We start from the raw sequence: 17,721 nt of genomic DNA, 5'->3' as shown, positions 1-17,721 counted from the left end.
TCCAAGCCCTTCCATGTTCTCTTTCTCTTCTTTGCAGCTACTGTTTCTTGTTCTTTTATTTCCTTTCTTCCTACTTCTGACAAAGTCAAACCTAGGAAAGTAAGGAAAATTGGAAGGAATAATGTCACTGACAGGGTAGCCTGCTGCCACTCACAGTGTCAGATAAGTTTCAAGAAGCACACCGTGAGAATCACTCAGAAGGCTCCCATTGGTCAAAGACCTCTTGATCCAAACCAAATGCTTCCTCCAGTTTAATTGTGGCCTTGATTTCCAGTTTCAATTTAAATTATCCTGCCAACGCATCTGCATGTGGAATTACCCAATGGTTAGCCAGTTAGCAGGAGTGCAAACCCAGATTTAGTCATTTGTTTAATAAGTATCACATCATGTGACAGGCACTATTCTAGTCACTAGGATACAGTGCAAAAGAAAAATGAAAGGCTCTCATGAAGCTTACAGGAAGCAGATAATAGTAATAAAAAGAAATAAGTAGATAATGTATGGTAGTGGCAAATACTATGAAGAAAAATGTAACAGAAATGTAATGGGATGATTTTAGAAGGCTAGTCACACAGCACCCCCCCCCCCTTTTTTTTTTTTTTGGCAATTGTCCTCCACTTTATATGTGGGTCGCTGCCACAGCATGGCTGACAAGTGGTGTAGGTCTGTGACTGGGATCAGAACCTCCAAAACCAGGCTGCTGAAGCAGAGTGCACCCAATTTAACCACTATGCCACCTGGCCAGCCCCCACACAGCCCTCTTTGAGTAGACAACACATGATTCGGACAAAAGAAATAGTGCTCCAAGAAGAGGGAACAGCAAGTGCAAAAACCTGGAGATGCAAATAAGCTTGATCTGTTCAGAAACATCCTGGGTGGGCAGGAGAATACTGAAAGGCATATATTGGTGGAGGTATGACAGTTGATAGGAGTTCAGATGATGTGAGATCTTTGGGGCCATGCAAAAAATTTATAAATAATTCTGCATGCAGTGGAATATCATTGAAGTGTTTTAAGCAGCAGAATCTCAAATTCTGATTAAAGTTTCAAAAAAAGTTAGTGCTTTGTGGGAAATGGATTATAGAGGGCAAGCAGGGAAACAAACAAAATGACTGCAATACTTTGCAGAGGAAAAAATGGAAAATAAGGTTGTATTATCAGGGTCCAATGAATTGGGGAATCATTTGTGGGAAATTAGAAATGTTTATTATTAGCACCACCATTCCTAGTATATGACTTTATACACGCGTGCACACACACATAAATATTCTAAAAAGCTACTGTATTTATGTAATATTGTGATTTATAATAAATATATATTTGGTCTTTATCCTTGTTTCTGTCAGAGCTCCTAAAACCCTTAGAATTTCAAGTAATGAGAGAGACAAAGTGTCTTCTGTTACGTAATTCAGGTGACCTTTGGAAAGCACTTAAGGGTGTGGTTGGTTGCCAACAGAACCAACTCTGTGATTAGAGGGTTGGAACTTTCAGTGTCATGCCAGAACTCCAGGGAGGGGAGACGGGAGGGGGACTGGAGCGTGAATCAATTGCCAACCGCCAATGATTTAATCTGTAACGAAATCTTCATAAAACCCCAAAAGGATGGGGTTGGGTGAGCTTCCAGGTTGGTGAACATATGGAGAGCTGGGGAGAGTGGTGCATCTGGAGAGGGTATAGAAGGTTCGCACCCTTTCCCCATACCTTGCCCTACGCATCTCTTCCATCTGGCTCTTTCTGAGCTATATCTTTTCACAATAAATCAGTATAGTAAGTAAAGTGTTTCCTGAGTTCTGGGAGGCACTCTAGCAAATTAATTGAACCCAAAGTGAGAGGAAGTCATGGGAACCTCTGCTTTGTAACCAAGTAGGACAAAAGTTGTGGGTAACTTGGGGACCTACTATTTGTGATTGGCATCTGAAGTAGGGTGGGGCAGTCTTGTGGGACTGAGCCTTTAACTTGTGAGATCTGACATTATCTCCAGGTAGATCGTGTTATGATCAAGTGAAATCATAGGACACCCAGCTTGTGTCCTAGAGAGTTGCTTGGTGTGAGGAAACTCCTCCACACATTTGGTGACCAGAAGTGTCAGAAGTGAAGTGTTGCCTCTGAAGGTAAAGGAGACTCACAGGTGGAAGACTGAGATTTCTCCTTTTTAATATATTAGAAAAATACATAATAAGAGAACATTTCAGAGAATAATCACAGAAGATGAAATATAGCCTCCTGGTAAAGAGAATCGAGAAATCTGCATTCTATTCCTAACCTGTCATTGACTTTGTCAAAAGAATCAATGCCTACTTTGCATTTGTGTTTGTTATGGATTTAGTTGTCCATAACCATCTATAACATTTAGGAAAGATTTACTTCAATATACCTTAATGTAGTATGGTCATTAGAGATATTATCTATTGAGAACAACAGATTTATCAAAGACCCATTTATGGCAAATAATACTTTTATTATGAATACTATATGGTCCTTCACATGAGTGTTTATTGCCCTTAGGCAAGTTCATCTGAGAAAAGTTATAATAGCCACATGTAGCACCTTAAGTGATGTCTTCTGTAATATTACCAATGTAAAAAGCCTCTTCAGTCTGATGGGGACTCCAGGCCAGAGAGAAAAGTAGCATATACTGGAAAACCAGCAATGATCATGAGTTCTCAGTTTTATTAAACACCACTGTTTTATATTGATTCCCATCCATTTTCTCCTTTTAAGAAGTGCAAAAGTAGAAAGATATTTTGGAAAGATAATGATGATGACTGCACAGATCTGAATTTCCCTGGATCCCCACATAGAACCACACAGAGCACAGAGACAGCAAAACCAAAAACAGGAGAGCCCCCAAAGGGCTAAGAGTTATTTCTTGAAAGTATCATGGGCCAACTTGATGTTGCAGCTGGAATTGGGAGGATTTTTCCCAACCCACTGGAGGGTGAGTGCAGTGGGTATGTTGCAAATTCTGAAGCAGCAGGAGAAATCCAGCCACCAAGAACTCTCAAAGATAACCAGCCCGTGTGCCCTCCCAGAATATGGCTCCACAATGAGGACAGACTTCTGGAATGGGGATCCAATGGAGCAGAACAGGAACAATGGAGAAAAAGGAAATAAATGGTTCAGATAAAAGGAGAGAAGACAGGAGATCTCAGAGTCAGAAAGCAAGACACATCAGACATGCATTTGGGGCACTACATAAAAAGAACAGAAAGGGAGTTCTGTGGAATTAGAAACTCTCTGTTAGATCTGCTTATCTCCTTGTAAAAACTAATTTCACATAGACACGACAATGGAAAAATATCAATGTAAAATCTCATATAAAGTTATTTTAAAGACAAAGAGAATCGGTAGCAAACTAGCATCCTAAAAGACAATGGAATCATATCAGAAAGATACGCTCATAAAAAAGATCAAAAGTATGATATACTATTTTGAAAAAAGCTAAAAGATATTAAAAATGATTTAAAAAATGAAAGAACAATATAAATTAGAATTAGCAAATGTCAAAAGTGACATGAGAGCACTTAAAAAATAAGAGAAAATCATTTCAGAAAGACTAAAATAGAAAGACTGCAAGAGCAAATAAACCCAATAGTTAATATTTTAAATAAAAGGTGAAAAAAATTAAAGTGAAATGAAGAAAGAATGAAAAGGAATTTGTGGAAAATTTAAACATCTAGGAAAAGATGATCTAACATACAGTTAATGAGAATCTCTAAAAAAGAAAAGCAAAATAAGGGAACAGAAGGAATACCTAAAGCTATAATTAAAGAAAACTTCCTTTGAAAATATTCCAAGCCTCAGAATATCAAGCAAAAATGACCAACAAAAAAGCATATCCCAGTGAAATTATTTAACTTCAAAGAAAAAGAAAGTCACTTGAGAATCTAGGCAAAAATAGCAAGTATTTTAAAAGGGAAAAAAATAGACAATCATTAGACTTTTTGGCAGCAAAAGTGTATACCAGCAAAATATGGATAATATATTTAAGAATACAAGAGAAGAAAATGTGAACCACGGATTTTATATCCTAAGAAAACTGAAATGCAAGCATAGGGGGCCAGCCCCACTGATGAGTGGTTAAGTTTGTGTGCTGCGCTTCAGGGGCCCAGGGCTTCACCAGTTTGGATCCTGGGTGCGGACCTAGCACCGCTTATCTAGCCATGCTGAGGCGGCGTCCCTTATAGCAGAACCAGAAGGACATACAGCTAGAATATACAACCACGTACTGGGGGGCTTTGGGGAGAAGAAGAAGAAAAAAGGATTAGCAACAGATGGTACCTCAGGCGCCAATCTTAAAAAAAAGAAAAATTCAAGCATAGAAGGCACAGACAAAATTTTATCCATGTATAAAAACTCAGCGTAATATTGGAGATGAAGATCAGACAGTCAAAATGATTGAGGCGACACAGATGAAGGCCTAGTGTATTTAGCACAAACTTCTGCTAAAATCACAAAAAGGCAGACAACCAGATCTTGTGTGCTCCCACATGAAAGAAAACACCTTTAGGTGTCAGGTACCAATTTGGAGGAAATACAGAGGACAAGGGGACATGTTAACCTCTCTTAATAGTGTTCCCCACAGTACGGACACTTCTAATTGCAATCCATACGATGGGAAATTCTGCAGATTAAAGGACCTACTGATAGTTCATCTTTGAGAAAAAGAAATGGATGAAGGAGCAATCTGAAGATTAAAAGAGAACTTTAAAAACCTATTTGAAAGCAAAACAAAAAGCTAAGCTATAGAATCTCAGATAAACACTCGGGTGATAAATCTATTAAAATGTAAGGAAACGATTACTATGAAAGTTGAGAAGTAGTAAGAAGAAGGGATAGTGATGGGAATAGGGTATATAAATGGGTTTCTGGGGTGGCTGGCAGAGGTCTATTTCCTGACCTGGTTTTTGGTTACAAGTGTGCTCATACATACAAGTGAGTTCAGTATACAATGGTTTGGATAGTTTTCTGTCTCTGTGTTTTACTTTATATTAAAAAACACAAAAACAAAATTTGACTTCTATTTTCAGAAAAGGAATGTAGAGTCAAAAAAATAATATCCAAGCATAATAAGTATAATCACTGTGAGTTAAGCCAAACCACTAAGAGGGTGATATTGTCAGACGGAATTCAGAAATCACACCTGTAATGTCAGTAGCATAAGTGGTTGTAAAGGGATGTCAAAGAATGCTGGGTGATAGGGTGTCATTTCCAGTTAAGGTTAAAGCCACATATATAAAAGAAATGCTAACACAATAACGTGGAGGCTAGCATAGTCTTTCTCTTCATTCTACCATGTCACAAGCGCTCCTGCTTGTTAGCCTACACTGTGTATTTAGTTGGCTACATTTCAATCATATATTGCACAGTCACTGCTTATGTTAAATTTCCCAGTAACTTAATCTATATAAGTTGTTAGTTTTTGTCATAAGTCCTTATTTGTGACTTCAGTTTACTTTGTTGAAAAGCACTTGAAAAGAATGATGAGCTTTAAAAAAAAACCTGAAGGGCTGGCTCGGTGGCGTAGTGGCTAAGTTCACGCCCTCTGCTTTGGTGGCCTGGGGTTTGTGGGTTTGGATCCCAGGGCACATCTACACACCTCTGGTCAAGCCACGCTGTGGTGGCATCCCACGTACAAGATAGAGGGAGACTGGCACAGATGTTAGCTCAGGGACAATCTTCCTTACCAAAAAGAAAAAAAAGAAAAACCTGAAGAGATGAGAATTACTTCTCAAATGATTTAGTGATTAGAACAGTTCATTTGGTTATTATAAATTAAGAAAATAAAGAGTTAACATAGAAATAGATACAAAGAATATTAACAATTTGTAACCAAGTGGGCATTTAAAACTGGGTGTAGAAGTTTATTCACTTCAATTTAAATATCGTTGTCAAGTCAAGAGTCCAGGTTTAGAATCCTTGTTTCTGGCTGATATCTAGTTCCCGTCTTTACTACCTGTTTGATCTTGAGTAGATCTCTTTCGCAATTTTGGTATAAATTTTCTTATTGTTTAAAAGAGCTCTAATAATCTCCTCATGTTCTTTCAAGATAAAATGAGATATGATTTATATAGCCTCTTATAATTAGTAAGATATTCCATAAATTAGTTCCTTTATGCATTTCAATTATAAAATTAACCAGATTACAGATGACTTTGAAAACTGAGAAAACAAATACCATAATACTATTTATTTAAAAAGAGTGTTGATCTTTGATTATTTCATTTGAGTACTTTTTTTCTCAAATACGTATTCAATATGTACTTAAACATAATACATTTAAATATTCATCTAATTTTATTTAACATTATATCTTAAATGCTTTTTTCATAAAGGTACAGCATATCTACTGTATTTGAATATTGTACACATACCCACTGGTAGTCTTGGCTAGCAGTTGACATCTTCTCCTATTATACTATCAATTATACCTATTTATCTGATATTCAAAAAACTGTATAATAGATATATTTGTACATATGGCTTTTTATAGATTTTGAGAATTTGCCTAACATAAATTTCCATAAGTAGAATTCTTTTCCAAAACGATTATTTCAATTTATAAAATAATTAGTGTATGAGTATCATTTTAAAAGGTTTTAGCTTTCTCTCTATGACTTTGTTTAAACTTATTATCTTGCCAATTGAATCTTTCTTCAACGTTGATACAAAGCTAACTCCCTATTGAGTTTGATTCTGGTTTATCCAGGATTTTGTAAGACAGGACTAGTTGCCAGTGAAGGGACTTTGCTGTGTTACTGTATTAATATATGCAGTTCTATCATTAAAAAAGGTGCTATTAAGCATCAAACAGAAATTTTCATTAACTCCCTAAATGATGCTAAAAAGTATTTTTTAAAAATCTGTAAAGAACTGCAGTCAGTTAAAAACAAATACAATTTATATACTTAAATAGTTTAAATATCAGCTCAATCCAGATCATCACAGCTGTGTGATATACGTGGTCTTTCAGATTTACATTGTGTAGATTATTGATCGTCATTTGCAAATTACACCAATTCATCAGTGAAAGCTAATTAGATTTAAGTCTGGTGGGACACAGGGCAACTTCACTAGCACAAGTCACTTTCCTCCAAATGGAGGCATTCTGAGATCAGATCAAGCAGGATTCAGTTAAAAGAAATAATTTATCATATTCAGATCAAAAATCAAAAAGCTAATTTTTGACAGTTTCAAACTTTTCTATTTTCCCTACCATCTGGGGCCCCACTCCAAATCAAGAGCAATTGCTTTTCCCAGCAATGCATGGAAATTCTTGCTTGCTCTGATGGACATAACGTGTGGGGAACAAGATGTGGACATGTATATTTTTATAATACATTATAAAATATATTATGTGTATTTTACCATAATATAACAAAATATTAGGAATCATTATTTGATTTCTCTCATTCTCCTCATCCTCTCTCTTCAGATTCTTGCTAATATTATCCTTTTTCACGTACTTAAATCTAGCTTTTTTCCTCATGCTTTCATAACTTTCTTCTTTCCCTCATATTCCCAAATATCTGTTTAAAATGATTCATTGGCAGCATTAACATTAAATGAACAACCGAACATTCTAAGTCCCACAAAATTGGCATCAGTGGACTATTGCTCTTTAAGAGAAGGCAGAAGCTGGAAACAAATATCTATGAGGCCTGGGGACGTGGCTGGATGCATTTTCTTCTAGAATAAATATATTCAAAAGAAAACTAAAAATAAGGTAGCATAATTTAGTCAGTCCCCTCTATAGCACAATTCTCTCCTAAAGACAGTAAAACAAGAACTTCTTTTGCAGAAGATTAAGTGCATACTTTCACATTTTCACTTTACATAATACTTCACAACCCATCTCCCCACCCACATACCACCTCATATTTACCAGAAAGTTTTCCTGGGTAGCAAAAGGTTAATGTTTTTCACTTCTGTTTGTGTGCATTCTGTGGTTTTATTATTTATTAAATGTAGTTCAGGCTCTTCACACCAAAGTAGCACATTTTATCAGCACCATTCAACTTTAACCAGAATGTCACTGACACAGTGATTCATTCCAGGATCATTACTTCTTTTCTCAAGTTCACAAAAGCTGTGAACAGAAACATCAGCTGGAAGATTGCAGTCTCAATGTGGGTGTCAGGTGGGTCTTCTCACGGCTTTCTTTCATGGTAGATGCACAACCAGGGTATTATTAATGAGAAAATCTGAACTCAGTCCATCTCTCCAAGACAAAACAAGCCCCAGTATCCAGTCCCTCAACCTCCAAAAAGACCCTCAGAAAGCAATCCTATTAGAATCCCACCTGAATAAACACTCAATCCTACAAGACTCTCAGGCAAAGGCAATGTAGGTGTCATTGGTACAAAGGTAACCCCTCCTAACTTCACTAAAGATTGATGTTATAATCTTTCTTTAGGAATTTTCCCCAACACCCTTCCCCAAAAAAGGTTAACTAGAAGGAACAAAGAGCAATGAACATATTTAAACACAACACTGAAGGACTAAATTAAGAACTACTGTGACCGGAGCTGGTAAAATACAAAATAGCAGAGAAAATTTATCAGGACTTTTCAGTGTATTCTTTGGATGTTACTTCTACTCATTGTACAAGTTATCTCCAGAGTGTTGTATGTAGGAAATGGTGCTATCTAAGTGTTGACAGGTAGAGAACAAACTGGACTTAGTCTCTTCTCACCTGGAGCTCAAAAATTATACGTGCCATGAAGGAAAAAGACTGAACTTTAAGAATATATGTAAGATTGAGTGGTCCAACCATCTCTGAAGGTTGACCAGGAACTAGTCAGGCAAAGAGTTGTGGGAAAAGTCTTCTAAGCAGAGACAATTCCAGGAACTGAAAGAAAGCCAGGTGTGGTTAGAACTCAGAAAGAAAGAACAGGCTGCAAAAAATAAGGTTGGTGCAGCAGAAAGCGACCAGATCAAGCAAGATCATGCAGAGCAATGAAAAGCCTTTGAAGGATTTAGAAAGGGATAGGATAAGCTCTTATTTACATTATTGTATGATTAATCTATGCTGGTGAGAATGGACTGCAACAGAGCAAAAATGGAAGCAGACAACCATTTGGAGAGGCTCTTTTAAGCATCAAGGAAAGATAACAATTTTGAAGTTAGGGAATTTAGTTGATGGAATTTAGTGATAGAATGATATCGTAGGTGACACAGAGGTAAACGTTGAGAAAAATTTTCTGCTGCCTGGCCCGAGAAACTGGAGGGATGGCCTTATGACCACTGTAGTAACTATTCCCCCAGATATCTAAATTTCAAACTCTTCCATATCTTTCAAGCGTTTGTTCAAATGTGTTCTCTCCAACAAGACTAATTTTGAACATCTTATGTAAACCTGGAAACTGCCCTCTATTCCCAGATCTTGTGTTCTCTTTACTCTGTACTATATATTGTTCATCGTACTTATTTCCCTCTAAGACATTATATACTATAACTTGTTTGTTATATTTATTGGTATAGTCTGTCTCCCCCTGCTTGAATGGAAGCTTCACAGTAAAGATCTCTGTAAGTTTTATTTACAGATGCATGGCCTGGCACAGCAGAACACTTGCTTCTAATAAACTTCTGCAATCATCCAGTCAATTCTTCCCACTTCTACCAAAGCGATCTTCCCAAAAGATAAATACTAAAAGACTTAAACAGGGCAAGGATATGATTATAATTACTTCTTGGTTTCAGAATAAATTCTCTGATGGCTTTCAAATTATCTCCTTAAGCCAAATAGCTGACACTATTTTATTGTCCTAAGAAATCTGTTACCCTAGAATTTTAAAAACGGCCATCCATTAAACAAAGAAGTAAAGTTCCAGTGGTTCACAGAGAACCTTTAATGTCTCAGAGTTTACATTTTATCATTCTTCTTATGTATTTTTACAAGGGGGTGGGGAGGAGATTTCTTGCTTACTTTCAAGTATCTTGCTTATCTTTTAAAACAAACTAAAGACCTAGAGAGGGAACTTTAAACATATTTCAAATGCCAAGGAAGTGGTCATTTTCAGTAAATTCTGAGTAGTTTAGGTTCATTTTTTTATACCTATGAAAATAACAGGCTATATTTTTAGATTGCTTATTTAAATATTCAGTTGACTTTAGAAGCAGTGGAAATATTACAGAATTGGATATAAGATGGACTTGTTTCAGCCGTGTTACTAATTCATAGTGCGACCTTGAGCAAATCAGGTTTTCTCCTTAGGCCACATTTTCCTCCTTTGTAGGGTTACATAATTATGAGGTTCTCTTCCAGCTCTAGGGTTCTGTGAAAATACTTAAAGGCTTTGGTTCATCTTAAAAATGTTTTGATTGGTTTTGAATATATAAACCTAAAGTATCTTATAAATATGGATAAGTAAAAGGAAAACCTGAGATTATATCTGAAGGTTCAGATAGATTTGACTTTTTCTTCTGTTTCAGCCTGAACTACAGTTGTTGGGCCTGGATTACAAAGGCTGCTTAGCGTGTGTTGGTAACAGCAGGCCCTTCCATTAAGAAGGAATAGAAGGAGACTGGTTTGAATAAAAGTGTTTTTGGACTGAATAATTAAGTTCACTTTGGTCATTTCACTGATAGCCCTTGAACTGCCAGAATACAGGCAGATAATTTGGTCTGGTGCCCAAACTGTATCATGTGTGCCTTTGGTCACTGTTAATTATATGCTTCAAAACCAGTGTTGATGAACATAGTATGAAGGCAACAGAAACACCCCCCTCAATATATATTAATGCAAGTATATTGGAAAAACACTGAACACAGATGCAGAAATTAGAAGTTGGAAGACTCGGGGTTTAGTCTGAACTCTGCCACTGATTCTTGTTACAAAAAAATCATTTAATCATTCTGGTGTACAGTGTTCTCTATCAAAGAGAAGAATTGAGATACGATGCCATGGGTCCCTTCTACCCCTAACTCCCTAAGACTACTTCTAGACAAGGGATCCTTGACGTCCATCTCACAGAGTCACAGACATGGTATCTTCATGGAATTACCTACTCAAAGACTTGCAAGAAATAGTTCTGGGTCAGCTTTCACGTAATTTATGCTTTCTTTCTCAGTGACTCTATCATGTTGATTGTAAAAATGACACAGAACATATTCAAATTCTATAATGCACAAATAGAACTAGGGTATGGACAATGCAGAGTGTTGGGTCAGAGACCTGCACTGAAAGAGAAAGGCAAATAAAATACGGAAATCAGAAGTGTCCCTCCTTCACTGAGTAATTTTAAAAGTCAAAACTTACCAATTTTCCAGTGCTGTATAAAGAGATTTTGAAACACCATTTATTTTGATAATAATTTGTATATATCACAGCCAGTAAAGAGTCAAAATTTAAAACAGAAAAGACTATCAAATAAATTATACAACTAAGCACTTACATCAGAGCCTAACATATTTATATGCTTAATAATTGTTAGTTTGCTTCTCCTTTCCCCTAATAAATATTTAAGAGTTTTTAAAGGCCACTGACTATAGTTAACCCAAAGTAAAGGTTTTAAAGCTCTAGATCAAAGAACCTACGAATTTATAAATTTTCAAATATAGTTTTTGTTTTACTAGCTAGAGAAGACCTATTCTCTTACAGTTGCAGTTAATCAAAGTCTAACCAAAAAAAACCCAATAAAAAACTACAAATCATCTCCTAAAATTTTTATTTCACATGGAAATTAGTTAGAATTTTCTTTAGGACGTAGAAGATGTTACGTGAGACTGATTTCATTCATACTGAAAGCAGAAGGGATGATGGGTAACTCCCTCTCCTTGTTTAGTTGGGTGCTTGCTTTCCAGGATGTGAAAGTGACTTGTTATTGCTTGAGTACTGTATCTCAAAGACCTCAAGATCTGTGTCATTCAGTGAACTGAGAAGTGATTCATATTTCTTAGGTACTTGCAAGTAGAAATTTGATTCTTAGAAGTTAAAATTCAGTTGTGTAGGAAGTGTTTAGGTATGAAGCTAGGATTTGAGTGACTTCAATACTGTCCCCACTTACAAAATACTCTGTAAACAGCAGGTTGTCTCTTAGATAAGAAGGTCAGGCATTAATAGAACTCCAAAATTAGTAGTTTTTATTTCATCTTGATCAGCATAGAAATAGTTATACATGCTTTTGCTACAGCAAACAAGAGGGTTCCTGTGCATTTCACTTCCAATAAACTGACTTTTCTAGTGGAAAAATGGATTGTTCTTTTCAAAAGTAAGTAGAAACCATGTAATGAAACATTACAGAGAACATTAGAGATCAATCTAAATGTATTTCAGACCAAATTAAAAATGAAAACCACGACAGCTATAACAATATAGCTAATACTTATTTAGTTCTGTGTGCTGGACATTGTTCTAAGGGAATTATTCACTTAATCCTTACAATAACCTTATAAAGTAGGTTCTATTATTATCCTTACCGTTGTTTCTACCATCAAACAAAGCTTAATGCTGCAAGTTTCATGAAACCCTTGTTCTACCATTTCCCCCAATTTGGGGGTGTGGGCTTAAATCCAGTTTCACAGTTCTTTACTTTGAGAGTGAGCTGACTGTCTTCAGCACAGGATAGTGTTTCCCTACAGCTTATAACAGAAAGACCCCTTTTAGTATGTCAGTATCCCAACATCTTTCCTCATTTCCTTTTTTATTTACACTTTAGTTAACAAATAAACCATTTCATAAAAGTCTATCTGGGGGCTGGCCCCGTGGCCAAGTGGTTAAATTCGTGCACTCAGCTGCAGGTGGCCCAGTGTTTCGTTGGTTCGAATCCTGGGCGCCGACATGGCACTGCTCATCAAGCCACGCTGAGGCAGTGTCCCACATGCCGCAACTAGAAGGACCCACAACGAAGAATACACAACTATGTACTGGGGGGCTTTGGGGAGAAAAAGGAAAAATTTTAAAAAAAATCTTAAAAAAAAAGTCTATCTGGAAGAATTACAAGCATTGAATCTTCTCTAGAGAATTCCTTATAGCTGCTTGTCACCAACATCTCTTCCCTGAGTCAAATGGCTCTATTTCTCCATTTCTCTGTGTACATTTCCCAAAGAAAACAATTCATTTCAGCCCTCAAAATGTCCCTAAATTTATTCATAATTATTTTTTCATTTACTATAAATAGTCATGGATATGGAACAGTTGTTCAGCTACTGTTTGGTTTCAATGTCTCAAATTAACTATTTGGAATTTCCAGGAAGATGGAGTAATTCAATGAGCAAGATATTAATAAAGATTACATCTTTGTTAGAACTATGTTGTTTTCATCAGTTGTGTAATTCTGCAGGGTATTTGTCAAACATCTTCAAATATTTTGGAGAATATTTAAAGCAATCTCTTTACTTTGCAGATAAGAAACTGAGGCACAAAAGGTTAAGTGACAAACCCAAGACCACATTGGTAACCAATAAAAGAAACAGGACTAGAATCTAGCAAATTCTTAGACCCACTTCAGTGCATTCTCCATTATTTACTTATTCATATAAAACAAAAACCCAGGCACCTTTTACATGCCACTTACTACGTGGACATATGGAACATTTCCTTAAGCATCAAGACATGATGGTTTAGTGGAATGAAAACTGTACTGGACATCAAGAGCCCTCGGATCTTAGACTCTTGCTGTCACTAAATAATTTTGTGACTCGAAAAGCATCTACCATGTTTTCTCATATCTAAAATCTAAAGTGAGGATTTTGAGCTAGATAATTCTCTAAAAGTCAGTTTAGTGCTATCATTCTTATTATTCACAGAGATAGGGGTTAATAAGACCATGGATTAGAGTTTTTGCAAAAGAAAAGAAGCAGGATGCATGGACTTAGGGTATGCCTCTTTTCCTTTATCAATTTCTTAGCTTTTATCAGCAGTTACCCTCTGATGCTAGAGACATTATCACCTCCCTTAAATAAATACAAACAAAATTTTATATAATATATATAAATATACATGTATACATACATAAATATATATAAATACACATATATAATATATAATGATATTATATATATTATATATATTTTTTCCACTCTCTCTCTCCTCTCTCTCAGGGAAAATAGCCCACTCTCATACAATGGAGAGAATCTAGAGCATTACCTCCTACTTGTTTTACCTTTGCCCTCCCCTTTCCCATCCAAACTAGCAATGTGTTGACCTATTAGCTAACCAAGAACCCCAGACATATATATAAAATCTTTATCTAGTTTAACTGTGACTTGACGATTTACACGGATATATATGTATTTCTTTCCATTTCCCTGAAGGCATTTTCTATATGTTATCTCTGAAAATGCAATGTTTTCTCCTTGCTCACAGTATATTACTATTTATAAAATTTCATCCTGCTCCATCTCAACGAGGAGAATAGTAACCAGAGTTTCCATTCAGAAGTCCCCTCGAGGGACTTCTGAAGTTCGCAAGTTCAGCTTTGGCTGCCCGTGGTTCACCGGTTTGGATCCTGGGTGTGGACTTATACACTGCTTGTCAAGCCATGCTGTGGCAGGTATCCCACATATAAAGCAGAAAAAGATGGGCACAGATATTAGCTCAGGGCCAGTCTTCCTCAGCAAAAAGAGGCAGTGGATGTTAGCTCAGGGCTGATCTTCCTCAAAAAAAGGAAGTCTTCTTGCAAAAGGGCACTGAGCTCGGTGCTGGGGGCCTGCCCCTGGCCAGCTACCCTGTGTCACCTGCCAAACCACTGGAAGGGGTCCCAGAGGATGCTCAGCCCCCATGGCTGGGCCAAGAGAGAGATCTCAGGGGCATAGTAACAGGTGGCACTGATAAACCCCCAAAGTGACCCAGGAGGAGTCTGTTCCAGAATTGCTGGAGGATGAGGCCACTGAAGCTTAGCCCATCCTTGAGCCACTGCTATATGTGCCTGAGGCAGCCCAGGGTGACACAGAGGACTCGGAGGACATCCCTCCACTCAAGCGCATCTGTCCAGATATCCCCAACTCCCCAGAAGCTGGCCTGCCTGTCCTGTTGCCCCAGAAGCCATTTCGGCTTTTTACAAATAAAGTCTCTTGTAAAAAAAAAAAAAGTAAAAACAAAAACCTTTTTTTCTTGAGATTTAATTTTCAGCTACTTTTAGTTTTTGTATTTTTATTTATAAATTATTATTTTTATCATGTAAACACATCTATGTTTACTTATCTATGCACAAGAAAATTGCCTATTGCCCTCTATCTGAGAATACATATTGCTGATATATTGAATTTAATTGTAGCCATTTTTTTAAACGTGCGTGTGTGTGTATGTGTGCAGGCAGGGAGAATGTTCATACACGTCTTCCATTTTGACTCTTTTTTTTTCCAAATAGGGATCCATAATTTGTAGTTATTCTTTTTGCCTGATACTTTCCTCTTCACCTAAACTTTTTAGTATGACACCAAATATTCTGCAAATAAATAATTGTAATTGCTCCCTAATATTTCATCATAAGAATGTTCCATGACTTAGTTAATTTTTCCACTTTCATTGGATACTTTGGTTGCTGTCTGTTCTTATTAATATAAATAATCCTGTGATAAACATCCTTGTACAGAATCTTCTACCCCATCTCAAATTATTTCCTTAAGCTAGATTTCTAGAATTGGAATCACTGGGTCCAAAAACTGAAAAATGTCTTTTTTAGTTTAGTTTTGTTTGATACTTCAATCATTTAGTGAGTGAACAAAGTAATATATTCCATATATAAATTTCAAAGAATCACATTTTTGAGTAAAAATTGCTTTCTTTTATTTACTACCCCTCCCTAGACTTTTCCTTCTTATAATAAATATATATGCATGCCCTCTAAGGTTCTCCACAGCTCGATCCATACCTATTTCTTTAGCTCAAGTTCAGCCCATGATCTGGTCTTCAAATTTTTTCAAGTTCAAGAACACTGGTCTTATATTGTTCTCTTGTATCCATGTGTTCCTCCAGTTGCCTGTCCTCCCAACCTAACAGATGCCACTTACTACCTCATGTGTATGGAAAGGTGTGTGGGCTATCATGAGTGGGAGCATGTCTTTTTCTAAGGGAATGTATGGGGTGCCTATCTTCCTCAATATTGTTTTGGAGCTAAGTTTTTCTCCCCCTTCAAAAATGAAGTTTAGCTCAGCATATTTTTTATTCATTGTCACTATCCAGGGTTTATAAATTATATGAGTATTGTCCCAAGTCTGTATAATTTCTCTTTACCTCTCTCTCCCCTCTCTCTCCACCTGCGCTCTTAGATTTTAGAAAGCTTTGGAGTGACAGATCTATCTCAACATGTCTGTCTATAGCATATTACCCAAACAATAAAGAATATCAGGTAGAATGTGCTGAGCTGCTCATATTAGAAATTTCTGGCTTTCATAACTTAAACTACAGTATATCATTTCACATAACAGGAAGCCTATAAATATGTCAATTCATTATGCACAGCTCAAAGAGCCAGGTTTTTGTCACCTTTTTTTCTCTACTACCTGCATTGAGTTGGCTTTTGCTCTAATGCTCATAGCCTCATGGTGGCAAACTGGCTGCAGCAATTCTGAGGATCACACCCTCAAGCATGATGTCCAGAGACATAAGGGAGCTATATTTCTTCCTTGGGTCTTTCTTGTTTTTTTTTTTTTTTTTTTAAGAACAAGGAATAATTTCCCAGCAGATCTCCTCAGATATATCATTGTCCAGAATTAGGTCACCTGTTCCCTCCTAAACCAATCCATGGAAGGGAAAAGGATCACGTAAACTAGCTAAAACCAATCATAATTCACCTCTGAAGGTAGAGGCCTCCAAGTTCACTGAAGTCATAGAGTTTCTCCTAGAAAAAAATTTATAAACTAAGATATGAAAATGATGCACTAGGATAAGAAAAGTTGCTTTCAAGAAGATGAGAAACTGGTGAATTTAGGATTTCATGAGAAGCGAATCAATTTTATTGAGAGGCAATTACTTAAAATAGAATTAGATTTCCCTTTTTCTCTCTGTCAAACATTTTTTGGTCTCTTATATCTCTTCTGATTTATGAACAATTAATATTAAAAGGTTCCCAAAACACAGTTATATATTCTATTTACCTTGGGGAAATAAGCTATGCAGAAAAGATAAGCAGGTTTTCCATTAAAAGTGTAAGTTATTTTCAAAAGGATATCAGAAACCAATATGATTTCCAGAAAGGTGTGGTCCAAATATGGTCAACAGAGTTGTAATTAGTTTTTGTAGGTCTACTAACTATTCACGGTATTTCAGAGATTAAAAGAGAGAAGACGGAGTATCTGTTATTTATGTGTGCATACAACAGCCAAAAAAAAGCCTTATTAAAAGTATTGTAATCTAAGGTAACTCTTGGTTCTATTTAAATGACAGTTTCAGATCATAAAACAGAATTTAAAAAAGAAAAGCCACAAAGGCTTTCATTCAAAAGCAACAAGAAGGCCCATAAAAAAAGAGAGTGGTTTTTTTTTCCAGGTAACAAATATATGAGGATAACACAATGACAATGCTTAGTTAGGTAAATACCATGAAGCTTAATCCTCCTTTAAAGTTTAGATTACAGACCTACTCAGCAAGGAACAGTCAACAAACTGGCAGGATAAAGCAAACTTGCATTAAAATAAATGAGTATCTAACAAAACACAGTTACTGCATAATGGGCTATCAGTGTAGGGCAAATCTTTCCAAATTGTCAGGAAATAGACCATAAGCCATCCTATTTAAAGTGAAATTCCTCCCTTGCAAAGCATTGGGTGATTTAGACA

Source organism: Equus asinus, chromosome 29, assembly GCF_041296235.1.
Source record: "Equus asinus isolate D_3611 breed Donkey chromosome 29, EquAss-T2T_v2, whole genome shotgun sequence".
NCBI classification, from domain to species: Eukaryota; Metazoa; Chordata; class Mammalia; order Perissodactyla; family Equidae; genus Equus; species Equus asinus.
Note: the sequence above shows the minus strand (reverse complement) of the source record.